Here is a 27267-nt window from a genome sequence, read left to right on the forward strand (position 1 = left end):
GCCTACCAATTGCCATGTAGGGAGCTGCCACCTATGGGCAAGTATTGGTTTCCAATTTGACCATCAGATAATTTTATAGAGCAATTACCAATCTTATCAAAGCCATTAGGGCCAAATATTCAGAAGACCTCAGTTCCCATTTAAACACGTAGGCCCCAATCCTCAAAGGTATTTAGGCTCCTAACTTTCACTAAAATCAGAGGGACTAAGGTGCCTAAATACCTATGAGGATCTGGACCTTAATGGCTACAATAGTTGTTTCTTCTACTTTCTTCCCACACAAAAAAATTCTTACAGTATATAGGTATATAATGACTGTATTAGAGAAGCTAGCAATGGAAATGACCTATCATCTAATTAAACTTTCCTGCCAGTTCAAGATGTTCCCTAATAAAATAACTGCTGTTCTTGGCCAGTTTAGTTTCAAAAACACCAGGTGATGACGTTTCCACCACTTCCCGTGGGAGACTATTCCACAGGAGAACAAATCTGTCAGGCAGATTTTGTCATATATTCAGTCTAAATCATCCCTTTCTTAATTTCATCCCACTATTCTTAGTTACTCTGCCTTTTATCTGTTTAAGATAATTATATGTCTCTCTATAGTGGTGGGGTCACCCGCTCCTGCCTGAAAGGGCTTAAAACAGCCCTGGGAGAGGGCTGGGGCAGGGGAAAAGCTGGGCTGATTGGGAGGCAGCCTCAGCTGTGACCACACCCCAAACAGACCCAGTTGGCCCTATAAAAGCCAGTGATGCCAGGAGCTGGACACACACATGAGAGGGACCTGGCTGCTGGGGAGTGTATGTAAGGTGAAGCAGGGCTGGGGGAAGGCCAAAAAGGGTACTGGGGATACAAGGGGCAGGCAGAGGCAGCAGGTCCAACCCCCCCTTGCCTATGATGAGTGGAGCTTACACTGCAGTTGGCCCCAGGGAACAGGGACCAGGTGATGACTGCCAATGGCCATAGACTGAGGTTGGGGTAGAGGGTTGGGGGTTCCCTGGGGAGGAGAGACCCAGATCTGTGTGGGGTACTGCAGGTGGCAGCACCCCAGTGTAAAAGGGGGTACTGGGGTCCAGGAGGGACTCAGCGCCCAGTGGCAAGCGGGACACTGGCCTGCAGAGGGAGCTCTGGAGGCTGGAAGTGCTAATTCCCTGGATGACCAGCAGGAGGTGACGCAGGGGTGAGTCTCACACTACTACACTCCCATTACCATAGTATTTGGGAACCTCACAATCTTCCATAGTATTTATCCTCACAATACCCATGTATGGTAAGTTAAGTGCAATTATGTCCATTTTACAGATGGGAAACTGAGGCACAGAGAGGCAAAGGCAGGATACCCAATGGGATTCAGGTGCTACTGCGATCCACAAAAACCCTGCTCAGCTGCCACCTAATCCGATAGGTGCCAAGTGAGCTTAGGCACCTAAGGTTTCACTGCAAAAATTCCTTAGGCTCCTAAGTGTCTGCCTATAGCAGGGGTGGGCAAGCTATGGCCCGGGGGCTGCATTCTGCCCTTCAGACGTTTTAATCTGGCCCTCAAGCTTTGCTGGGTAGCAGGGTCCAGGGCTTACCCCGTTCCATGCTGTGGCTCCTTGCGGCTCCCGGAAGCAGCAGCATGTCCCCCTGCCGGATCCTACATGTAGGGGCAGCCAGTGGGCTCCGCATGTTGGCCCCACCCAAAGCACCACCTCTGCAGCTCCCATTGGCTGGGAATTGCGGCCAATGGGAGCTGCCTGGCCACGCCTCTGTGTAGGAGCCTGGGAGGGGGGGACATGCCACTGCTTCCAGGAGCTGCTTGAGGTAACTGTAACCTGGAGCCTGACCTCCTCCCACGCCCCAACCCCCTGCCCCAGCCCTGATCCCCCTTGCAGCTGAGTGTCCTGACCTTTGGACTCTTCTGATATAGGTCACTCTCAATATCTTACATTGAAGCTGTTCCATTTTGTATTAAATAATTGGGCCAGCGAACGTAACGATGGATCTATAGTACAGTGGTGAGTGCACTCCTCTGAAAGGTGGGTGGGTAACAACTGTTCAAATCCTTTCCCATCAGGCAGAGGGGGACAAAAGGTCACAAGGGAGTGTTCTTGTCCTTCTCCCCTGCTGTTCTGTACTTGGAGCTTGACAGATGCCTAAGCCAATCTCGCAAAAACGGCTGAGGCACCTGACTCCAGAAGAGGGATTCCCGGTTGTGGATTGCACAGCCCAGATTTAGGCAACTCGCTCCACGAGAAGGGCAGGTTTTATCTTCTGGGACTAAGATGCCCCAAAATATCGTCCTAATACAATGAAACCCTGGTCTCAGTGGGAGCTTTTAGATACTTTTGTAATACAAATTAAAAATAGGGACTGATCCAATACCCATTAAAGTCAATAGAAATATTCTCTTTACTTCAGTGAGCGCTGTATCAGACCCATAACGTAACTTTCTTAAACATTTTATACCACAATGTATGAGTGGACTGTATATATATATATCATACAAACACATTATATATAAAGCCATAGACCTATTGGTTCACAGCAGGCTTCCATATCAGCAGTTTTCCTACTTCTTAGAGTAATCGTGGAGTGCCCTCGGATGTGTGCCCCCAAGGCTCCCAGTGACTTCAGTAGGAGCCATACATGAGCATCCAAGGGCAGAATTCGATGCAAGTAATGACAGATAAGCTGGAAACATTTTATAAATTAGGCTGCATTAGTCCCAGTTCAAATCCTGTTACTGGGCTGCAGCCTGCACACTTTACATACGGTGCAGCAGGAAAAGCAAAGAACTGAGCTGTCCTTGAGACAAAATTATCACCCGTGTGAAACAATGACAGGCCTGCACTATCAAGCTCTGTGAGAAATATGAAGCAACATTGTATCTTTTGCACTACACATTTGCTATTTTCCTTTACTGAGCCAGAAACCTTGATCTTAACCAAAAACAATTCCATCCCTTCCTAGAAGATCACCAAAGCCAATCTATATTTTTTTTCAAAAACTACATGCACTGTTCCATTTTTTTTTTAATATTCAGTTGGATTAAAGGTTTCAGAGTAACAGCCGTGTTAGTCTGTATTCGCAAAAAGAAAAGGAGTACTTGTGGCACCTTAGAGACTAACCAATTTATTTGAGCATGAGCTTTCGTGAGCTACAGCTCACTTCATCGGATGCATACCGTGGAAACCGCAGCAGACTTTATATATACACAGAGAATATGAAACAATACCTCCTCCCACCCCACTGTCCTGCTGGTAATAGCTTATCTAAAGTGATCATCAGGTTAGGCCATTTCCAGCACAAATCCAGGTTTTCTCACCCTCCACCCCCCCACACAAATTCACTCTCATGCTGTTGATAGCCCATCCAAAGTGACAACTCTTTACACAATGTGCATGATAATCAAGTTGGGCCATTTCCTGCACAAATCCAGGTTCTCTCACTCCCTCACCCCCCCTCCAAAAACCCACCCCCATACACACACAAACTCACTCTCCTGCTGGTAACAGCTCATCCAAACTGACCACTCTCCAAGTTTAAATCCAAGTTAAAACAGAACATCTGGGGGGGGGGGGAGGAAAAAACAAGAGGAAATAGGCTACCTTGCATAATGACTTAGCCACTCCCAGTCTCTATTTAAGCCTAAATTAATAGTATCCAATTTGCAAATGAATTCCAATTCAGCAGTTTCTCGCTGGAGTCTGGATTTGAAGTTTTTTTGGTTTAAGATAGCGACCTTCATGTCTGTGATTGCGTGACCAGAGAGATTGAAGTGTTCTCCGACTGGTTTATGAATGTTATAATTCTTGACATCTGATTTGTGTCCATTTATTCTTTTACGTAGAGACTGTCCAGTTTGACCAATGTACATGGCAGAGGGGCATTGCTGGCACATGATGGCATATATCACATTGGTGGATGTGCAGGTGAACGAGCCTCTGATAGTGTGGCTGATGTTATTAGGCCCCGTGATGGTGTCCCCTGAATAGATATGTGGGCACAATTGGCAACGGGCTTTGTTGCAAGGATAAGTTCCTGGGTTAGTGGTTCTGTTGTGTGGTATGTGGTTGTTGGTGAGTATTTGCTTCAGGTTGCGGGGCTGTCTGTAGGCAAGGACTGGCCTGTCTCCCAAGATTTGTGAGAGTGTTGGGTCATCCTTTAGGATAGGTTGTAGATCCTTAATAATGCGTTGGAGGGGTTTTAGTTGGGGGCTGAAGGTGACGGCTAGTCGCGTTCTGTTATTTTCTTTGTTAGGCCTGTCCTGTAGTAGGTAACTTCTGGGAACTCTTCTGGCTCTATCAATCTGTTTCTTTACTTCTGCAGGTGGGTATTGTAGTTGTAAGAAAGCTTGACAGAGATCTTGTAGGTGTTTGTCTCTGTCTGAGGGGTTGGAGCAAATGCGGTTGTATCGCAGAGCTTGGCTGTAGACGATGGATCGTGTGGTGTGGTCAGGGTGAAAGCTGGAGGCATGCAGGTAGGAATAGCGGTCGGTAGGTTTCCGGTATAGGGTGGTGTTTGTGACCATTGTTTATTAGCACTGTAGTGTCCAGGAAGTGGATCTCTTGTGTGGACTGGACCAGGCTGAGGTTGGTGGTGGGATGGAAATTGTTGAAATCATGGTGGAATTCCTCAAGGGCTTCTTTTCCATGGGTCCAGATGATGAAGATGTCATCAATATAGCGCAAGTAGAGTAGGGGCTTTAGGGGACGAGAGCTGAGGAAGCGTTGTTCTAAATCAGCCATAAAAATGTTGGCATACTGTGGGGCCATGCGGGTACCCATAGCAGTGCCGCTGATCTGAAGGTATACATTGTCCCCAAATGTGAAATAGTTATGGGTAAGGACAAAGTCACAAAGTTCAGCCACCAGGTTAGCCGTGACATTATTGGGGATAGTGTTCCTGACGGCTTGTAGTCCATCTTTGTGTGGAATGTTGGTGTAGAGGGCTTCTACATCCATAGTGGCCAGGATGGTGTTATCAGGAAGATCACCGACGGATTGAAGTTTCCTCAGGAAGTCAGTGGTGTCTTGAAGGTAGCTGGGAGTGCTGGTAGCATAGGGCCTGAGGAGGGAGTCTACATAGCCAGACAATCCTGCTGTCAGGGTGCCAATGCCTGAAATGATGGGGCACCCAGGATTTCCAGGTTTATGGATCTTGGGTAGTAGATAGAATATCCCAGGTCGGGGTTCCAGGGGTGTGTCTGTGCGGATTTGATCTTGTGCTTTTTCAGGAAGTTTCTTGAGCAAATGCTGTAGTTGCTTTTGGTAACTCTCAGTGGGATAAGAGGGTAATGCCTTGTAGAAAGTGGTGTTGGAGAGCTGCCGAGCAGCCTCTTGTTCATATTCCGACCTATTCATGATGACAACAGCACCTCCTTTGTCAGCCTTTTTGATTATGATGTCAGAGTTGTTTCTGAGGCTGTGGATGGCATTGCGTTCCGCATGGCTGAGGTTATGGGGCAAGTGATACTGCTTTTCCACAATTTCAGCCCGTGCACGTCGGCGGAAGCACTCTATGTAGAAGTCCAGTGCTGTTTCGACCTTCAGGAGGAGTCCACCTAGAATCCTTCTTTCTGTAGTGTTGGTAGGGAGACCTCTGTGGATTAGTATGTTGTTCAGAGGAATTTTGGAAATATTCCTTGAGTCGGAGACGTCGAAAATAGGATTCTAGGTCACCACAGAACTGTATCATGTTCGTGGGGGTGGAGTGGCAGAAGGAGAGGCCCCGAGATAGAACAGCTGCTTCTGCTGGGCTGAGAGTATAGTTGGATAGGTTAACAATATTGCTAGGTGGGTTGAGGGAACCATTGCTGTGGCCCCTTGTAGCATGTAGTAGTTTAGAAAGTTTAGTGTCCTTTTTCTTTTGTGGAGAAGCAAAGTGTGCGTTGTAAATGGCTTGTCTAGTTTTAGTAAAATCCAGCCACGAGGAAGTTTGTGTGGAAGGTTGGTTTTTTATGCATTTGTAAGCAAGGTGTTTTTTAAATGACTGTAAAAGGTTTTGCACATTTTAAATTCATAGTTTCAAGGGCCCAACAGATCATCTGGTCTGACCTCCTGTGTAAAATAGACCATAGAATTTCAATTTTACCCAGTTATCCCTGTATAGAGCCAAATAACTTGTGCTGGGTAAAGCATATTTTCCAGAAAGGCACCCACCCTTGGTTTCAAAACATCAAGAGATGGAGAATCCACCATCTTCCTTGGAAAAAGTGACTTGTCCAGGGACATGCAGTGGATTAATGTTTCCCAAGTCCCCGTCCAGTGACCTATCCACTGGCTTGCATTGCCTTCCACCATTTTTTTTGAATGAGGGGAAAAAACCTATAGCAAAAAATGAGTTTTGCTGAATAAGCAGTGTTCACAGCCAGAAAACAGCACTTGTCCAAAGCAATGCAAAGAACACAGGAGCTGACCTAGTAGATCAGACCAATGGTCCATCTGATTCAGTATCAGAATAAGGTATTAATGTGGACCTAGGGCTCACTGCAGGATCATGGCCCAAATGTCTATATATAAACTGTCCCTGCAGCTGACATACATTAAATCCTCTATCCATTAATGCTCTTTTCCAGTCCCCTCTGCCTCCTCATGAACAAGCCGTCTCTCATTTAGACACACATACACAGCATGAAGGATGAATATAAAGAGAGAGATAGCATAGGTCAAAAGGATTTTTTTCCATGCTTCAGATGTGCCAATTAACATAATAGACAATGGGTATAATACAGTGCCCACTACAAGACCTTGTGGAATCCCTCACTAGATATTACAAAAGGCCATAGTACTCCCTGCAGGCATTTATAGTGAGGATGACAGTCCTACTCACACTTAGTGTCACTGTGCCCCAGTTATGCTGGCTTCACATGCTGGTTCTCTGTGCCATTCAATGAAGAGGAATACACTCCTTTACATGGAGATTGAGGCATTTATCTTGTCTCCTTTGTATCGTGTGAATTCTAGACTAGGAGACAAACAATTACAATGAACTGAGCTTCATTTCCAAAACGGGTCCAAAATGCTCTTTTAAAATCTCTTTAGTAGGATTTATCTTAATGCTTTTACTTTAAAAAAAATCTGTTTTCATTACATGTACTGCAGCTTTTCTTCTTAACAGTAAAAAAGAGAGTATGATACACTTGGATAAAGACAACAATTTAGCCTCCTAGGACATGTCTGCGCTAGAAGAATTACTCCCAATATTTCATCAGTGATCAGCAGCAGTGAGTGCATCTGCAGCAGTGACAGCTACGGTGTAAGTGCTAATGCAGACAGACAGGACTCAGGGGCTTTTACCCCGTCTCGAAAGTCTGCCTAGAGCTGAGACTTGTCTGCGCCTGAGCGCTCTCAATGCTAGCAGCTTAGCACTCATGTTGCAAGAGTGTTGAAATATGGGGACTAATTTGGACGCACCCTTAGGGATGCAGCTGGTGTTTTCAGTTTTCATCTGGACCATTATTTGGAGTTAGCTGGGTACAGCAAAACTGTGGCTGCTGATTTACTTATAACCACAAAGGAGAGCTAAATCGTAAAAACAGTGGGAGAGGGAAACTGAGAAGGGGTTGCAAGGGGGAAAGATCTGTTTTACACTGTGGCTTGAAACAAGCTGGGGAACTGGTGCAGCAAAGAGGTGTGGGTGGGCTGTTCCAGGCAAAGCAGAAGAAAAAGTCCTTGTGCCACAGTAGCTAGTATGTGTGGAATAGCCCGAGACAATGAATCAGGGAGTGGAGGACAGAAGAGATTGTATGCCAAATGCAAGTTTACCAGTGGTGTCCAAGCAAATTAAGACAATTTTGATTAGTACCATTTTTCAGTCAGTTGCGTGAATACCATTTATGGTACATTTTGTAATAATAGTGAACAAGCTTTATTTCCTCACTCAACAAAGCATTTATTACAAGTGATCGTTATAGTGGAGCTACTGAACAGAGTAGGGCTTGAGACATTTTCCAGACACCTACTATCCAGGAAACTAAGCCTACCAGCCACAGGGTCATGAAAGATAGGGAAAGGCCACCAGCATATTCCAGGGTCAAGGTTCTAATGCGTAGGATACTGCTCAGAACTTTCCCAAGCATCAGCCAAATGACACTCCCATCATCCTTGCCAGTTTCCCTGATGCCCACAGAATTCTGAATAGCACCGAGAAAATTGACCAGTGTCCTGTCAATTTAATTCTGCTGTTCTGCTGCTGCTTAGGAATGCTACGAGCTGTAGCAAAGACACAGAGCAGTGGGTCTGCAGACTCAGCCTTTCAAATGTAAACCGTTGTGGTGTTGTATTCCTATCTATCTTTAGACACATGCGTACAAGAAAACATTGGGAGACTTCAAAGTGGGATGATTTTAGAATGGAGGTTCATCTTTTTCCTGCATATCCTTAATTTTGCAGGTTTAAGCAGTCTCCTAACTATGAATTGCCTATTATGGGCTCTGGCCTAGTGATGCAATCCTTCCACAATGTAGAACTTGAGTGAGAAATCATGTTCTGGCTATTATATTGGGTCCTAATTTTCTTTAATGTGGATTTTATTTTTTTTCTCACCGGGACAGCTTTATGAGGTATACATCTCCTTTTTTGTAGGTGTAACTACAGGACAGTAACCATGGCCATAACTCCAGCATAAATCAGTGTAGCATAAACAGTATACAGGACACTCAAGAGGCAGACAAAACTGAGCGGTCATAATTACAGGTCTTTTTACAATGACAAGGCATCTAGAAAAGAAGAATCAAAAGTCCCTTAAACCCAGACAATGATAGTGTCTGATTTAAAAGAACAGGTGCTGTAATTCCCCCTTCCCCCCAGTGGTTTGGGACTGAAATTCCAAACGCTTCCCACAATCAGTTCTGCCCTGGAGACCCTTTAATACTTTGTGTTTGTATTGGAAAAAAATAATAATACCTAAAGTTTAAAACAGCTATAATTTTATCAGGATTGAACATCCTTCATATCTTATACCCATGTATAATCTAAGACCATGGACAAAATAGCCCATGCTGATTCTTTCAATGGCACCAAGCCTATTTCAAAATCTTTTACCCAAAGTGTCTTCACACTACACACTGAAACTGAAAATCTGAAATTCCTCAGGAACCCTTTAATTAAAGTAATTGGTGTTCTGGACACTTCTCCAGATATAGGGCCAGACACTGGTATAAATCAATGGAACTCCACTTACTTCAATGACACTACTCTGATTTATACCAACTGAGGATCCAGCTTGTGAAGTCCTGAATTCTTTGTGAACATGGCCATGAGATTACTCTAGGTAAGATTGTCACAATCATATTCCCTATCTACAAGCTCTGGCATGTCCTCAAAAGGGGATTTTGTTTTCCTAACATGAATCACATTTATACACCTCAGCTCTTACAAAACTGGACTTCCCACACAAGTGTGTGTTGTTGGGATTTGTTTTCTAGTTATTACCTTGATCATTATCAAAATACCTCTCACCACTTTAATGGAGTGCCACACAGGTTTCTTTTGTTAAGATATAACTGAGATAAACTGCAGAATTTCAAGAGCTGCTGACACCTATTGGGAAACTTTGAGAAATACTCATTTTACAATTAATTCCTATTATACATTATTTTCAGAGGTGTGTGTGGGTGAGGAGCTAGGGGGGAATTCTTCAGTGATTTTGTTTTATCACTGAAGATTTTTGCATTTGAAGGTTTGTTCCTGACCTATTGATCATCTTCTGCTTTTTTCTTCCCGAATGATGCTTTGTGCCGAAATAGCTCCTTCCAACTGAAGATAACTCAAATCTTTAGCAATATTAATGAACTCATCCTCGTACGCCCTTGGAGACAGATATAGTAAATATTCTTACGCCCATTTTTAGATGAAGAACTGAGGAATGGAAACACACGTTTTTCCCTACACAGGAAACACCACAAGTTTGTGTTCATGGAATTTGATAGCTTTTCTTTAGGGTTTGGCCCCAGTGGAAGTGGCAGGGGTTAAATCCTCCAAATCAAAATACGACCTAAGATTCATGTGTTTCTCTGTGGATCCCAGGATCATCCACATAGAGACCCTGTGTCTCTATATCAGTTCCCAGTCTCCCTGCAATAAACCTCCTCATGATAAGATGTAGCGTCTGAAGCTGCATAGCCCACAAAGTTCATCTGGTAGCCCTCAGAGGCTCCAGGCACAAGCAGACTAATTTAGTATCATTTATTTTAGATATTAGCTCTCATTTGACTTTGTTTTTAATTCTAGTTGCTAAGTGTTCAACATGCATCTTAACTACTGCAATATCCTCCTCTGTCTTTGACACAGACAAATGCAACCTTGCTCTCCCACCATGCCTAGGGTGACCATATTTTCCTAAACTGAAACCAGGACACCCAGCTGATGATCAGTTGGCAAGAGTGAATGGGACAAATGCCCAGTTTTTCCAAAAAAGTTGTGATGAACAGAGCTTAAAAAGGGGACTGTCCCGGCCAAAATGGACTATATGGTCACTCTAGCCATGCTCCAAGTCATTCAAAACATCTGCTGAACATCTTCCAGGCTCATTACTCTAAAGGCTACATCACTCCTATTTTTTGTATCCCTTCACTACCATATCAAATACAAACTGTTTTTTGCCTTTAAGGTCTTTCATGGGTTAACTCTACCTTACCTACCTATTACATGAGAACGTAAGAGCTGCCATGGTCCATTTTGCCCAGTATCCTGTCTCTGACAATGGCTCATACCTGAGCTTCCGGAGGAGTATACAGAGCAAGGCAATTATGGAATGATCCACTTTTGTGTTCCACTCCACTACTACCAAGACATCAGTGCCCACCTCCTCTCTGCCAGTGAGGCTAGCCTTCATCAATACTCCAATTATTTCCCCAAACATCTTCATGCTTTCTACCATGTTGCCTCTTAGAAGGAGGTCCCTGTAAAAACCCATGTGTTATCCTGCTTCAAATCCCTCCTTAAGACTCACCTCTGCCAACACAACACAAGAGATAGACAGTCGGTGTGCCAAGATGATTGTTTGTCATACTAACCAGTCTTTTCATTATTACCCTGTCTTCTACCACACCTGTTTCTTGGTCTTCCCAACCTGTTCAGACCATCTAAGGTACTTATACCATAGTCATAGTATCAAAGCAAGACACAATTGTTAATGTATTTATCCTTACAACACCCCTGTGAGGTCAGGCAGTGCTATTATCCCTATTTTGCAGATGGGGAACTGAAGCACAGAGAGACTAAGTGACTTGCCCAAGGCCCCTCAAGAAGTCTGTAGTGAAACAGGGAACTGCACCCAGGTCTCTCAAGTCCTAGGCGAGGGCACTAACCACTGGATCATCCTTCCTCACGTATTTTCTTTTCTCATATGCTAAGATTGTAAACTCTCTATTAGATTAATGCACTGTGCTTAGTACAATTGATCCCTGACTGTGGCCTCCAGATGCTACTGCAATACAAATACATTAATAACAATAATCATTTTGATTAGAAAGTGTCCCCTTCTTAGCAACTAAATGAATTTACAAACAGAAATTACGAAATTTATATATTGCACAAGCATCCCTAGTACTAAGAAGGTGACTTAAGAAATATAGAAAATGTATACAAACAGATCAGCATCTAAATCTTTTCTCCAACATTTTCCATGACACATCAAGGGATCTTTAATCAAGAAGCATAAAATTACCCTGTAGATACAAAGCCTTGGAGTAGCTTTAAAGGAATATTTATGTTCTTAATAAAGGTTTCCAGGCACTTGTTACAGAAACATGAAAGGTCACGAAACTGATTAAAGGATCAATTTTGTGTGAAAGACTGGGAAATTTCAGATATTGAAATGCTGCAGCAAAAGAGACAGCAGATGTATCAGTAGTCAAGAAAGAGAGGTTCAAATTGGAAAACCCTTAGGGTATGTCTACACTGCATTTAAACACTCACGGCTCGCCCATGTCAGCTGACTCTGACTCGCAGAGCTTGGGATGTAGGGCTATAAAATTGCAATGTAGACATTTGGGATCAGGCTGGAGCCCAGGATCTGAGAACATTCCCCTACACAGGGTCCCAGAGCTTGGGCCTGAGCCCAAATGTCTACACTGCAACTTTACAGCCCTGCAGCCTGAGCCCTGTGAGTCCGATCAGCTGACTCAGGCCACCTGCAGGTGTTTACTGTAGTGTAGACATACTCTTAGAGCCCAAGTGGCCATGCTCTGTTATGCCTGGAGAAGAAGCATATTTGCAATAACACACCACTACCTGTCATTCCCAGCACACTTTATTATTTGTCTTTTTTAGGTGTGGCGACTTTGGGATCAAAACATATTATTCTATACAAAGCTTTCATACATTATAATGTGTTACCAGAACCGATAAAAAGTTACAAAGATTGTAACATCCCAAAGATAAATATCTACATGAACATTAAAATATACTTCTTCCTCTTTATATTTTTAGCAGATACTTTGGCATTTAATTTGAGAGTAAGATACATGCCTTTTGATGTAAGCAGCTAGTCAAAAAATCAGGGTCTAGTGGGTTGCTCCAGGTAGGAGAAAAAATTGATGGAGTTTGGTATTTTCTTTGATGCAGTCTTGTTTATTTACAAGGAATAGACAGAGTCCTGCTTCTCTGAACGCAGAAGGAACCAAACAGGAGATAGCTTCTTTGCTTATAGACTAAGCCTCTTTAGCTAGCACCAGAACCTTTCTATATGTTTCTCCAGGGTCACACTATGCTTATAGGCTTCTGCCTGGCTTTCTTCCTGCCTCTGAGTCTCTCTCAGATTCTGAGTGTTCCACTCTCCCTCATATACACACACACACACACACACACACAAAATTCTCCACCCCTTCAGTCCAAAAGTCCTGGGCAGGTTCACGCACCCCTTAGTCTTAGGTGGGCAGGGGGGCTTGTCATTAACTTATCCTGACTATGTTAACTAAGAGTGTGTTCATGCAGTTCACACCCAATCTCAAAGAGCTTTGTGATCATGAAGTCACCAGCACTTCTCATCACAACAGTATTCTTTCGGGGGTCAGGAGGGGAGAAAGCAACGTTTTTGGGCAGTGAAATAATTCTTTGCATTTTCTCTCTTTTCATTACACCACAAAAATGATGAGGAACAACCACAATTTTACAGAGTGAGTCACTGACAACTTCCAGGGGGATAATATAAAGTAGGTATGCATAATGCACATACCATTAGATATAGTTGTACAGAATGTTAAACTCCTAGCCAAACATCAGGTTGGAGAATTTGGACACATCTGGTATCAAAATCATGCTTAACATTTGAAGAACCTGATCTTACATTACTTTGAGGCACTGATTCAGGAAAGCATCCTCATTAAGGGCAGCACTTAAACACAGACTTAACTTTAAATGTGTGCAAATGTCCTATGACAGTCTCACTGGTATACGCTGAGATCAAGATCAAGTCTGCAATATTTACATTTTTAGAACTGGATATTCCAGGAAGATGGGTAATTTCCTCCCCCTCTCTCCAAAAAAACAAAACAAAAAAAAAACCCCACCCACCCACCATTCCGCTAGATTGAATCATTACATTTTTAAAGACTTTTTTTCTTCTGCACAACATCTGCTTCCTGCAGGAATCCGATTCACTGACCAATTGTCAACTATTTAAATTCTGGGTTTTCTCTTTTTAAAAGTGACCACATCAAGAGAGAGAATGCACACAGCTCTCCCCTCTGTGTACACACACATGAACAAGGTTAGAATGCTAAAAAGTGCTGTCTTGTGTAAGGGCCAGGGGACAGATATTACTGAAGAGCAGAGTAATATATGCAGCACCCTATGAGTGAAATTCACCCTCCGTGCAGAGGGTCCTCATCATTTAAGCTGTGATGCACATTTAAGATCCACTGGGTGACCTTAAATGTGCATCACAGCTGCACTCAGCTAATGTCTGAGCCAGCAAGATTCCACGTGGGAGACAAGACTGTGGAGTCTTTGCACCTTAACTAGTACTAATGTACTATGCTACTCCTGAGAAATGGTTTGACTAGGAAAGTCCACTAACGTATGAATTAATTAATTTATTATTATTATTTATTATTACTATTATGGTAGTACCCAAGCACCAACCAAGAATGGGGCCCCATTGTGCTAGTCCCTGTACCAACACATAGTATTAGATAGCCACTGCCCCCAAAGAGCTTACAATCTAAATAGATAAGACAGAACCAGGGTGGGGGAAGAGGGAGAACACATCACAGAGTGACCAAATGTGATGGTGGCAAATGTCATGTTAGTTCCCGCGACACTTTTTGAAGTTGGTGTAGTTAGGAGGGGATAAGCTAAATGGAAAGAAAAGTGAAGGGAAAGGGAACACTAAAGGGAAGGAGGTTCAGGAGGGCAGGGCAAGGAAGAAGGGGGGGCAGATGTAGAGTAAAGCTGATGTGAAGAGTCTGAGGGAGAGAGAGGAAGAGAGTTGGAGCAAACAGCCAATAAGCATAAGGCAAAGAAAGTCCAGTCAGAACTGTAGAATGTTTACTTTACTATGTAACAGTATCAGCAGGGTTCTATATTTTAATCGGATTTTCCAGTTGTGTTGGCAGGGTTACTGGGTGGTGCAGTGACTTCGCTAAGGTCACATATAACTGTCTAGATTTTAATACCACACCCATCACCAAAAGAGTTGAATCGAGTTAGTGATTCAACCCAGATGGGAACCCAGGTTCCTCTTGGCTTTCCCTTATTTCTTCTGACCATTAGGTCAGGTGGCCTCCATAAATTATTTGGCATTTTCTGTAAAAATCCACATTATCCTGGCCACAACACCAAAGGGACTTTTGGAGGGGTGCCTCGCTTTCAAAGAGCTGACTCATTATGGATCCATTCCATTTTATGCTGGATCCCTCTATCCAAGCGAGAAAAGAATTTTACGGGGTTTTATCACTCGCAGTCAGATAACATGTGAGTGATTATGCCGTATGCCGCTGGGTATGTGAAAAGTAAAAATAGAGGGTAGGTGCTTTTAGATTAAATACAGTAGGATGGCGCGGAGAAAGAAAAGCATTAAGGATGTATATGGGGCTAATTTAAACATTGACTCATTGCCATTACTAAGTTTGTTATACATGAAACCCAGACAAAGTTGTTAGGGTTTTTTTTAAGCAGCATGACTGAGGTTCAGCACTATAAAAAGATTAAAATAGCTCACACATCAAATAAAAGGTTAGTTTGCACATGAATTAAAAGGAGTCGCTGCTCTTCATGTTTCAGATGCCTTGAGGGAACCTTTCTTCTGAGCTTTTCTGTTGCTTACTGGTAGCAGAAAAAATCCCACCAAGCAAGGAAAGCAAATATGTAACACATTTACTATATTTATTTAGGTATTTAGATTTCACAGCTATTGTGTACCTTAATTGCTTTACCAGGATTAAAAAGACAATGGGCCAAAATCTAGCTCTGGCTGGAATGGGCTGCTTTGACAACACAAAACTTCCTGATTGCCCCATGTAGGAAAAACCCAATGGTGTAGGTCTGTGTGATGAGACGTGCCCTCATCCCCCATTCCTGCACTCGGTGCCAACTAGGTGCACCTGCAGAACATGCTCCATCTGGAGAAGTGAATCTTAAAAGGGAGAGACTGGCCACACAAACAGCGGGAGGGGGAGTTTTCTAGGAGCAGGAAGGGTGCCAGGGACGACTAGCAAACTCAGCTAGCAAGGGGAGCTCAGTCTGAGGCAGTTGCGAGTCCTTTCACTTCCCCTCCCTTGTTTGCAGCAGAACTGACACTGTGAGACTGATATGGACAAGGAGCCCTGGAGGGCTCCTCGAATCCAGCAACAAGGGAGCGAGCGCCTCCAGGGAGTAGAGGCAAGTGAGCTGTAATTGTACTCAGAAATGCCCTCCAGGAGTGACCTGAACTCTCACCGGGAACAGTGAGGTTGCCCAGCAGTAGGTACTCCAGGAGGTGACCTGGGGTAAGAGACTACAAGTAAGTCCAGGCTGAGGGTCGTCCAACTACAATTGGTGGAGAATGAGGGCATGAAGGTCTATGCCCGATAAAGAGCCTTGAGACGGACCCAGGTTCCTCCAGCCAGTGAGTGTTCTGGAGAAAGAGTGGTGAAATCGAGTGGCACGGAACCTTCACTCAGGATTAACGAGAACTTAGCTACTGGTACCATGTAAGCATTGCCAAGACATAATGCAGCTACCTCATCATATTCTCTGTGTGGGGCATCTAGGGCAAGTAAGAACTTGCAATGGTACTGCCCTACTTTTTCTGGGGGATAGGGGGTACAGCACAAGGTTAGGGAATATTGCTCTTCCTGTCCTGAGTGTCAGTATTTGGCAGCTAAAAATGTTCCAAAGGCTCCCTTGGTCCCAAAGCCATTAGTGGAAACCCCATTTGAAAGAATAGGGAGGACATGGCTGGGCCTTTAGAAAAGAGCTCTGTGGTAAACCAGTATATACAGGTAGTAGTGGACTATACCTCTTGCTACCTGAAAGCCATCCCCTTCAGTTCAGCTAAGGCAACAGCAATCACTCCCAAGCTGATGAGACTCATTGCCTGTGTAGGTTTCACTGATCATAAGAACATACATAAGAACTGCCATAATGGGTCAGACCATTGGTCCATCTAGCCCAGTACCCTGTCTTCTGACAGTGGCCAATTCCAGATGCTTCAGAGGGAATGAACAGATATTCATCAAGCGATCCATCCCATGTCATCCATTCCCAGATTCTGAAGGGCTCCAACTTCACCATTCAGGTGATGTGTGAGCTATGCTCCCTCTTTAAAATCAAAGCCTTGAAAACATCAGTGTACCATCCGCAGACAGACAGCCTCATGGAAAGATTTAACAAGACACGGAAGGACATGTTGAAGCAGATAATTTGGACCTAGCCTAGGCACTGGGACCAATTCCTCCTGCTGTTTCTCTTTGCCATGAGAGGTAACCCAGGGTTCTCACCATTCAAACTGCTCTGTGAATGCCAGACCCACGGAATCTTGGATATGTTGCAAGGAGGTTGGGATGAGCAAGATGAAAATATGCTCAGAATGATCCAATACATCATATGTCTAAGGGACAAGAGCACCCAATTGTCTATTTAAGGAGAAAGTTGTTGCTCAGGGAGAGATTTAATTCAATTAGTGAGAAGGAAGCTCTGGATATCTAGTGGATTGTGGACTCCCTCAGCTATTATATGCTGGGTAGTCCCTTTTCCCAAATCACAGACCACATGCCCTTGTGGAGGCTACACTACACAAAGGACTCAACCCTCTGGATTATGAGCTGGTATCTAGCGCTCCAGCCCTATGGCTTCTGGGTACAGCACCACACAGGGAAAGAGCATACAAATGCAGATATTTTTTCCCCAGGGAGATTGGGACTGGAGAAATGCTTGAGCAAGAAACTCTGCTCGTGTTGAGGGCGGGAAGGGGGGCAGGTATGTGATGATCCACTGATAGAAAGGCTACTGAGCATTCCTGCACTCAGGCCCACCTGCAGAACATGTTTCACCCGGAAAAGTGGCGCTTAAAAGGATGAGACTGGCCACACAAATGCAGCGGGAGTTCCCTCGCATCGTGGAACCTGGGGAGAGCCGCCTGGGATTAGAGGCAAGTGAACTGTAACTGGACTCAGAAAGGACCCTGGGAGTGAGCTGAACTCTCACTGGGCTCAATGAGATTGTCCAGGAGTGGGTGCTCCTGTAGGGGATCCAGACGCAAGAAATTCAAAGAAGCTACAGCTAAGTCCAGGCTGAGCGTCAGCCAACTACAGGCTGGCGTAGTGACTCAGTCATCAAGTGCAGTGTAGAGACTGTGGCCAAGGAAATGTGGACAAAGACGGGAAATCCAGTTGATGCCTGGCTGATCAATCAGCCTATGTGGAGCTGGGTGTAAATTACAGGAGCTTTCAGGCTGCTCTAATATATACTGAAGACCACCCTGATCCCCAGCCAGCCCTGGAATGAGGGAAGATAAAGAATTTAAACACAAGCTGTCTCTAGGTAAGCACACAAAATTACTGGTCATGCGAACATTTTGGCTTTAATCTCTCTTAGCCCTAATTCCGCATCTGTAAATGGGAGTAAATAATAACTCCTTATCTCACAGTAGAGTGGTGAGGTTAAACTCATTAATACTGATAAGGTGCACAAATACTATGGTCATAGGAACAAGATAAGGAAATAGATTTTATTTTCAGTAATAGACAGCCATCAAGTCTGAGGCATTGGGTGTAATATTTTATAGAAAGTTAAAGTGAATTTCATTTGTGGGCTAGAACCCACTTCATCAGATGCATGGAGTGGAAAATACAGTAGCAGGTATAAATTCACAGCACATGAAAGGATGGGAGTTGCCTTACCAAGTGGGAGGTCAGTCTAACGAGACAATTCAATTAACAGTAGGATACCAAGGGAGGAAAAAATCACTTTTGTAATGGTAATGAGTGGCCCATTTCAAACAGTTGATAAGAAGGTGAAACAGTAGGGGGAAATTAGGTTTAGGTTTTGTAAACACCCAGCCACTCCCAGTCTTTATTCAGGCCTAATTTGATGGTGTCCAGCAATGCCCTTCTGCCATGTACATCTCTACCCCGATATAATGCGGTTGTCGGGAGCCAAAAAATTGTACCGCGTTATAGGTGAGACCGCGTTACATTGAACTTGCTTTGGCCACCCTGCTCCTTGTCCCCTCACCGCTCCGATGACTATCCACACACCCCGCCCCCTGACAGGCACTCACCGGCAGCGGCAGGAAGCGGAGCAGACCAGCCCCAGCCCACTCCACTCTGCCAGCTTCCAGCCGCGGCGCCCCGCTTCCTGCCGCTGGTGAGTGCGGGGAGGTTGGGGAAAGGATGCCCCCTGTACTCACCTGCAGCGGGAAGTGGAGTGCCGTGGCTGGGAGCTGGAGGAGTGGAATGGGCTGGGGCCGGGCTGCTCCGCTTCTGCTGCTGCCGGTGAGTGCGGGGAGGTTGGAGAAACCAACCAATCGTGACCACAGCCCGCTCCGCTTTCTTTTCCCCGGCCTCAGCCCCAACCATCTCGCTGGGGGAGGGGGGGGCAGGGTTTGGGGAAAGGTCCTGCACTCACTGGCAGTGGGAAGCGGAGCAGCCCAGCCCCAGCCCGCTCCACTCTGCCAGCTGCCAGCCACGGCGCTCTGCTTCCCGCCGCAGGTGAGTACGGGGGCATCCTTTCCCCAACCTCCCCTCACTCACCGGCGGCAGGAAGCGGAGCGCTGCAGCTGGGAACTGACGCGCTGATCCGCCGGAGTGCTGCTTTACCACGTTGTATGCAAACCGGTGTCATATCAGGTCGCGTTATATCGGGGTAGAGGTGTACATTGGCCAAAGCAGACAGTCTCTATGCAAAAGAATAAATGGACACAAATCTGACATCAGGAATGATAACATTCAAAAACCAGTAGGAGAACACTTCAATCTCTCTGGTCACTCAATAACAGACCTAAAAGTGGCAATTCTTCAACAAAAAAACCTTTAAAAACAGACTCCAACGTGAAACTGCAGAACTGGAATTAATTTTCACACTGGACACCATCAAATTAGGCCTGAAAAAAAAGTGGGAGTGGTTGGGTCATTACAAAACCTAAACCTAATTTCCCCCATACTAATTTTCCCCTATTGTTACTCACACCTTCTTGTCAACTGTTTGAAATGGGCCACTCATTACCACTACAAAAGTGATTTTTCCTCCCTTGGTATCCTACTGTTAATTGAATTGTCTCATTAGGCCGACCTCCCACTTGGTAAGGCAACTCCCATCCTTTCATGTGCTGTGAATTTATACCTGCTACTGTATTTTCCACTCCATGCATCTTATGAAGTGGGTTCTAGTCCACAAAAGCTTATGCCCAAATAAATTTGTTAGTCTCTAAGGTGCCACAAGGACTATTTGTTGTTTTTGCTGATACAGACTAACACGGCTACCACTCTGAAACCTGAATTTCTTTTGTAAACTTTTTTTTTCTTTGTAAGAATATGGCAGCTTTTTAGATAGAAGAGAGCAGGCGATGCACTTATGACCAGATTTGTAAAGGTATTGTAGGCACCTAAGATGCAAATATAGCCTAACTACCACTGAAATAAAGCCTAACTTTTACTGAAACCAATGGGAGTTGGGTACCAAAGTACTTGTGAAAATTCCAATAGGAATCTTATCTGTATCTTTACTTGCTTTTAGGTACCCTTACACCTTTACATATCTAGTCCTCAGTGGGAAGTTATTCCTTTGACCTCCCTCCCTCTCTGGTGCTTCCAGCTAATTGGCTGTCAGTTGGACAGCACTTGGGTGAAAGGAGACTTCCAGGCCTAAAAGACAAATTCACTGGAGCAAAAAGACTTTGCAAAGATAAAAGTTTTGAGAGCTCAGGGCTATATTCCTTTCACACCCAAACTCCCCCTGACTTCAGCAGGGTTTTGGATGCAAAAAGAAAGTAGATTCATTCCATAATGCTGAACACTAAACACAAAGGTCCAGATCCTCAGATGTATTTAGGCTTCTAACTTACATTGTAATCAATGGAAATTAGGTGCCTAAATAGCTTTGAGTATTAGAGTGAGAAAGTCTGTACATATAGCATCTCATTAAATGATTATGGCATTTTGAGCAGTTAAACTACAGATGCTCTAATTTACCTGAGTTCTTATGATTTTGTTACTTATTCCCACTTGTGATATACTATGGATGGTGCACGTGGTTTGTTTGGAGTCTATTTTATAACTTGGAGTTGAGGATTTTTTTGTAATTAGTTTATTCTTTGTTTGCTTTATAATGCTTTGGCAGTCATATAGTAGTTTTGTGTTTTTAATTAATTGTTATTATAATTGCAAAAAGAAAAGGAGTACTTGTGGCACCTTAGAGACTAACCAATTTATTTGAGCATAAGCTTTCATGAGCTACAGCTTACTCCTTTTCTTTTTGCGAATACAGACTAACACGGCTGTTACTCTGAAACCTGTTATTATAATTATGGCATATTTAATGCATAGCATCCCAATGATTTTGGGTGGGGACACTTTATAAAATAAATTATTTATATTTAATTTTCTAACATGGTTTTTGAAACACACACACACACACACACATACACACAAATCTCTCCTTGAGCCTTACCCCACTCAAGTCAATTGCAAAATTCCAATTGACTTTAATGGATGCAGATCAAACCACTAATCCTCACCATGGTATCTTTAGGGGCATATCTCCCTTTGAAAACCCACTGTAAACAAAAAGGTACATCATCATTCTCTCATCTTCAGCTGAGTAAACTACTAAAAGACAAAGATAAAATGAATTATATTTCATACATGTAATCATTCAAGTTAGAGGAATATTGGATAACTACTTTGCAGTGTGTTAATCCATTCACTAAAGATTAAAATGGAATCCAGGTATTCCATCCTACTTACTAGAAATGCAAAAGAATAGTAAAAGGTGATTGAGTATATTATTGCAACTAATGTTATAATCTGCATCTGTGTAAAGACAGAGCTATGCAGATGAGCAGCTTGGGAGCTGCTTTCTGAGCAGACAAGAATGAGCTGTTTGGTCTGACTGCTCCTAAATCATCCCTATTGTTCTTGGACAATTTTTTTGTTTGATTTATTTTGTCTTGTTCTGTTTCATGGAAATCTAAGTGGCTGCTTTGTAATTCTTCATTACCCAACAAAGACCAATCACATCACACACTGTGGAATGTTTCTGCTCTAGAAACAACAAAAGCCATTTTCAATATTTGTAATGAAACAATGAGCTTTGGCAGCTACACCTGGGCACCATCTATCCATTTGCCTGAACAAAGCAATATACAGCTTGTTGCAAATTTGAGGACGTTAGCAATATCATTCCAGTGAACACCACAGGACAAACTGGCACTGACATACTACACCACAGCTGGATACATCTGAAGAAAATAAACAGCTAGATCAAGCTCCGCACTGTAGTTAGTAGCTGAGCTTGAGAAAGAAACATGCAGCATTGCTCTCAGCAGTTGCAACTCCAGAGTTCGATTGAGTTGTATGCACATACAGTAGGATTGCATATGGCCACCCACCTGTGTCATTCCTTCTCCTTCATTGTCTAAGGAAACATTTCAACAATAACTGGTTCAAAAAGCACTAAGGAATTCCATACAGGTACATGGAGGAACTGATCTGCCGACCTGTATGGCCTCCTTCCCCATAGTCTGAATACCTAAACTCTGGAACACTTCCTGTGTCTGTTTAATTCTGATCCAAAGCAGTGCGTTTCCCACTCCTGGGGAAGGGATGGCAATGTAATGATAACCTGGTGTAGTGCTGTGGTTCAAACCTATCGACTGTCCTGGAGGACTCACAGTTGGGCATATTACTCTCTCTTTCTGCAGCTCTGGGAGGATACCCCCCTACAGTGTCTCGCCCTCCAGAAATCCAATCAAATGAAAAGAGCTGAGCAAAGTTCAGCTCACAAATTATACTGAGCAGGGATATAACACTTTCCACCAAGTGATCTCAAAGTGTTAAAGGGTGGGTAAATATAACTACCCTCATTCTACAGAAGGGTATGTTGAGGCACAGTGAGCTGGAGGGACCTGCTCAAGGTCACACAGCAAGTCAGGGGCAGAGCCTGACTCCCAATCTCCAACTCTAAACATTATAAATGTATATTACCCACCTCGGTGGTTCATATTAATTACTCCCCTATTTGTGCATGAATTATGTGCAGTGTATTAATTAAGTGCAAAGCCAAAACACCTGAGCTGATGATAGCAACGGCCTGAACAGGGCCCGGAGAGTGCTTGGGTATCCACCGAGCCCCCAGGGGTGTCCCACACTGCAGGCGGTCGGGCAGCTGCAGACCCAGCTGTGCTAGCTCGATGATGCCCCAGGAGGTGCGGCCAGGTGTCTGGTACCTGCACCGGCGCTGCATGGAGCGAGCATCTGCGGGGAGCCAGAGAGCAGGCGCCCACCAGCGCACCTCTGCAAACGCTCCCTACTTAACCACACGCCAGCCACCCTCTGCTGGGAATTCGCCACAGATTTGCAGAGAGCCTCGCAAAGCGTGAGAGGTTTGGCCGGGCGAGACAGCCCGAGGGAGGCTGCCTGAGAAAGAGTGGGGAATTGACCCCAACCCCACTCTCCTGCTGCAACCCAGTGCCAGATCCGCTCATGCAATGATTTGTGTCCAGGGATAAACTTCAGATCAACTCACGCAATGGTTGCTGCGTGTAGCTTGCCAGCGGGTTAGTCACCCGCTCTCCTGCCTGAAACGCAGAGCTGCCTGGAGATCAATCCGTCTATTGAAAAACGGCTGTCAATGAGCGTCTCCATTTAACTTTTCTTGTCGTAGACAACCCCCCAGCCCCCAACTCTGGATGCACCTCGGGTCATTTCCCCCATGGGGAACTGCCCGCTGATGAGCGATTGAATGAACATCGCAAACCCCGCTGGAAGGGGGGAAACCTAGGGGTGGATTTTACACGTGAATCCGCCGCGCTGCTTTGCTTCGATTAGTCTCCCAGCTGCCCCGGTGAGCAGCCAGGGGAGACTCACTTCCCTTGCTCACCCTCCCCCCCAAAATCACAGCCTGCCCCCCGCTACCCCGGGCTGGGAGGGGGGGGGAGCCCAGACAGCAGCATCCCGGGCAGCCGGCTCCCTGAACCAGCCCTTCCAAAGCAGCCCCTCTTCCGTCCCACCCAGCCCTCTGCCGGGCCAAGCCGCAGCACACCTTAGGGAAAGGGTCGCATCGGCTCCCGTCTGGACGCCCGCTGACCGGCCCCGCCGCTCGTGCCCAGCGCGTCTGTGGGACCGTGTCTGAGCCCGTCCGACCCCCGGGAGACTCGCCCCCTCTGGAGCCAGCCCTGGGGACCTGCCCTGCCAAAGGGGCGGGCGGAGCCGCACGGTACCTGCCGGGTGTCGCCGCCGCAGGGGAAGGAAGCCGGTCCCGGGAGGGAGACGCTGTTGCTCCGATAAGAGCCGCTGGCCCTTCACTGTTGCACGCACCGGGAGCGAGCGGCGGCTCCTCTCCGCAGCCAGGGAGCAGAGGGCGCTGCCGGCCGCTCCCCGCCAGGCAGAGGTTGCGCCGCTTGGGCGTGACGCGACTCCGGTGTCCCGCTGCGGCTGGGGGCTCTGGGGCGAGCGGCTGCCGCGGCTCTTCTCGGGCCGTTCGGGGCGAGGGAGTTTCCTCCTTCCATCCCCTCCCTGCCGCCCTCTGTCTCTCTGTCTCACACACACACCCCCTCGGGCACGTTGGCGGGAGTTCCCGCACACGCCTCCCCCCACGGGCCCGCGAGCGCACACGGGCGCCGCGGCGGGCCCCGGGAGGCGGGGGGGGGGGGTCCGCCCCGCTGGCCAGCAGCGGGAAGTGAAAGGGCATCGCGAACGCGCCCTGTGCGCGGCAGCCCTTGGCAGGTGCCGCGCAGCCTGACCCGAGAGCTGCGGCCCAACAGGCAGGCTCCCTGCTGCACTGGACAGCGCTGTGCTCATGTCATACCCGCAGCCCCCAGTGGTAGGCGGGCAAGGATCCCGCCCGGGACCGCTGGAGCTAAATGCCTGCGCCTCTACTGCGTGGGCTGAACGCTGGCCCTGAGCGAAGGCTGCGGCGGACTCATTCAGCTCTCAGTCTGGATGCCACTAAAGGGGACAGAACACCCCACCCAAGAGGTGCGTGGGTTACACTCGCATGGCCGTAGGCCAGGTCCCAGCCTGGGACTCAGAGCTAGACATTGCACACAATGCCAGAACCATCTCGGGCAGGGGCAGTGGCCACTGAAACTTCGGTGGAACCTAGCGGCCTTGCTCAGGGCGGTAAACAACTTCAGCACTGTAGTCAGGCGGACCTGACCCCTGGTGTCGAAGGGTTAGAGCAACAGAAGGATTCTTCCCTCAAGCTCCCTACCCTCTCTCGGAAAGAGGGATTCTCTACATCTGTGGGAAACCCCCTTCCGGCAATGCAGGGAGCAGCCTTACAGCGGCACAGCTGCAGCTCCATAGCTGTGCTGCTGAACCATAGATGTACCCTGACCCACAGCGTATCTTGGAATCATAGAACTGGAAGGGACCTCGAGAGGTCGTCTGGTCCATTCCCCTGCACTCAAGGCAGGACTAAGTATTATCTAGACCATACCTGATGGGTGTTTGTCCAACCTGCTCTTAAAAATCCCCAGTGATGGAGATGCCACCATCTCCCTAGGCAATTTATTCCAGTACTTAACCACTCTGACAGTTAGGAAGTTTTTCCTAATGTCCCACCTAAACCACCCTTGCTGCAATTTAAGCCCATTGCTTTCTGTCCTATCCTCAGAGGTTAAGAAGAACAATTTTCCTCCCTCCTTGTAACAACCTTTTATGCACTTCAAAACCACTATTGTGTCCTCTCTCAGTCTTCTCTTCTCCAAACTAAACAAACCCAATTTTTCAATCTCTGTACAGTACTCCAGTTGAGGCCTAATCAGCGCAGAGTAGAGTGGAAGAATTACTTCTCGGGTCTTGCTTACAACACTCCTGGTTATACATCCCAGAATGATGTTTGCTTTTTTTTACAACAGCATTACACTGTTGACCCATATTTAGCTTGTGATCCACTATGACCCCCAGATCCCTTTCCATAGTACTCCTTCCTAGGCAGTCGTTTCCCATTTTGTATGTGTGCAACTGATTGTTCTTTCCTAAGTGGAGTACTTTGCATTTGTCCTTATTGAATTTCATCCTATTTACTTCAGACCATTTCTCCAGTTTATCCAGATCATTTTGAACTTTAATCCTATTCTCCAAAGGACTTGCAACCCCTCCCAGCTTGGTATCGTCTGCAAACTTTATAAGTGTACTCTGTATGCCATTATCTAAATCATTGATGAAGATATTGAACAGAACCGGACCCAGAACTAATCCCTGCGGGCCCCCTTTTATTATGCCCTTCCAGCAAGACTGTGAATCAGGCAGCCACAGGTTCACTAAGGAGCATTACACACCAGACACGAGCCATTCCCAGTGATGTGGGCCCAGGGCCTGCACTCGTTTGGTGGTGGACCCTGCAGCTAGTGAATGGAAACAAAATAAGAAGGCAAGATGTCCATGCTGTCTGATTCAGTTAAAGGGGATGGGCAGTTGCTTATAACTAGAGTTGCTCAGATAGGGTAGCTGATTTCAGCTAAACAGTAGTAGACAGCCCCACCCCTCCCACACAAAAACAAAAGAACAGCCATACTGGGTCAGACCAAAGGTCCATCTAGCCCAGTATCCTGTCTTTGGGCAGTGGCCAATGTCAGGTGCCCCAGAGGTAATGAACAGAACAGCTAATCATCAAGTGTTCCAGCCCCTGTTGCCCATTCTCAGCTTCTGGTAAACAGAGCCTATGGACACCATCCCTGCCCATCCTGGCTAATACACATTGATGGACCTACCCTCCATGAATTTATCTAGTTCTTTTCTGAACCCTGTTATAGTCTTGGCCTTCACAACATCCTCTGGCAAAGAATTCCACAGGTTGACTATGTGTTGTGTGAAGAAATACTTCCTTTTGTTTGTTTTAAACCTGTTGCCTATTAATTTCATTTGGTGACCCCAAGTTCTTGTGTTATGAGAAGGAGTAAATAACACTTCCTTATTTACTTTCTCCGCACCAGTCATGATTTTATAGATCTCAATCATATGCTCTGTTTGGTGTCTCTTTTCCAAGCTGAAAAGTCCCAGTCTTATTAATCTCTCCTCATATGGAAACTGTTCCATACTCCTAATCATTTTTGTTGCCCTTTTCTGAACCTTTTCCAATATATCTTTTTTTGAGATGGGGCAACCACATCTGCATGCAGTATTCAATATGTGGGCATACCATGGATTTATGTAGAGGCAATATGATATTTTCTGTGTTATCTATCCCTTTCTTAATGATTCCAATATTCTGTTTGCTTTTTTGACTGCCACTGCACATTAAAGTGGATGTTTGCAGAGAACTATCCACAATGACTTCAAGATCTCTTTCTTGAGTGGTAACAGCTAATTTAGATCCCATCATTTTATATGTATATCTGGGATTATATTTTCCAATGTGCATTACTTTGTATTTATCCACATTGAATTTCATCTGCCATTTTGTTGCCCAGTCACCGAGTTTTGAGACATCCTTTTGTAGCTCTTCACAGTCTCTCTGGAACTTAACTATCTTGTGTAGTTTTGTATCATCTGCAAATTATTTCACCTCACTGTTTACCCCTTTTTCCACACACTCTTGTTTTTGTTGTTGGTTTTGGTCCTTGGAATGTACTACATCAGTGGTTCTCCAACCTTTTCATTCTGCAGGCCACGTCCTCAGAGAGAACTCCCCTCATGGA

The 27267-nt window shown here is 45.5% G+C and overlaps 1 protein-coding gene across 5 annotated transcripts in view; it reads right to left on the reverse strand.

The window, feature by feature from the left end:
- The window catches only part of SEMA3D (semaphorin 3D), a 183192-nt gene extending 158832 nt beyond the window's left edge, over window positions 1–24360 (reverse strand). Inside the window, exons 1-2 of one of the 5 annotated variants that reach the window (XM_077836164.1) lie at window positions 23845–24360; window positions 6814–6943 (exon numbers count right to left, since the gene is read on the reverse strand). The gene's annotated coding sequence lies outside the window, so the exon portion shown is untranslated. Of the gene's footprint in view, window positions 1–6813; window positions 6949–19159; window positions 19288–23666; window positions 23803–23844 lie in introns of those variants that run through there. The other 4 variants (XM_077836155.1, XM_077836139.1, XM_077836172.1 and 1 more) reach the window with 4 other exon arrangements.
- Between the last annotated feature and the right edge of the window lie 2907 nt (window positions 24361–27267).

This window comes from Eretmochelys imbricata, chromosome 1 (genome assembly GCF_965152235.1).
Source record: "Eretmochelys imbricata isolate rEreImb1 chromosome 1, rEreImb1.hap1, whole genome shotgun sequence".
NCBI classification, from domain to species: domain Eukaryota; kingdom Metazoa; phylum Chordata; order Testudines; family Cheloniidae; genus Eretmochelys; species Eretmochelys imbricata.